General features: G+C 48.5%; 1 pseudogene; it reads right to left on the bottom strand.

Moving 5' to 3' along the window:
• Nucleotides 1–210: 210 nt before the first annotated feature.
• LOC106512658 (fatty-acid amide hydrolase 2-A pseudogene) lies at nucleotides 211–538 on the bottom strand (annotated as a pseudogene).
• Nucleotides 539–637: the final 99 nt, after the last annotated feature.

The following is a 637-nucleotide window of genomic DNA, read 5'->3' as shown; positions in this document are numbered from 1 at the left end:
AGAGAGAGAGAGAGAGAGAGAGAGAGAGAGAGAGAGAGAGAGAGAGAGAGAGAGAGAGAACAGGACCAGAGTTTGCGCTGCCCCCCACTTTTTTTTTAAGAAACTGCATGACAGTGCAAATTTTTGAGGTAAAGTAAGACGGAATGTGTAAATGACCACGTAGCATAAAAGACGTCTTCTAGACGGTACAACAAACTTAAAGGCACGCACCTCTTTTCGCCGGATCTTCTTAGCGAGCTGCGTGGCTGACAGCAGCAGCAGAGGGTTGCTGACGGGCGGCAGGTTCCTCTTAGCAGGTCTCCGAGGGGAGAAGAACTGAAAAAGCATGAAAAAGAAGGACATGGCCGCTCGGAAGAGCCATGTCTGAGCCTTTTCCAGGCGGCTCAGACCCATTTTTCTGCCGGAGTACTGAGGAGGAGGACGGAAGGTCAACTGCAGTTAGACCGCGGCGGTGATAGTGGTGGTGGTGAACCTCCGGATGCGCAACAACCTGTTAGTCAAGATGACGCAGGTTAGAGAGGACGAGGCCGGAACCGGATGTTTGGTGGGGGATTTCAAAATAAAGCAACATTCAACTGCTTCAAATATAATTAACGAAAACAGCTGTAGTTTTTCTATTTTCTTCTTAACATTATAC

The sequence above is a fragment of the Austrofundulus limnaeus genome, unplaced genomic scaffold, assembly GCF_001266775.1.
Source record: "Austrofundulus limnaeus strain Quisiro unplaced genomic scaffold, Austrofundulus_limnaeus-1.0 Scaffold9765, whole genome shotgun sequence".
NCBI lineage: Eukaryota > Metazoa > Chordata > Actinopteri > Cyprinodontiformes > Rivulidae > Austrofundulus > Austrofundulus limnaeus.
Note: the sequence above shows the minus strand (reverse complement) of the source record. Positions and strands in the feature narration are given on the sequence as shown.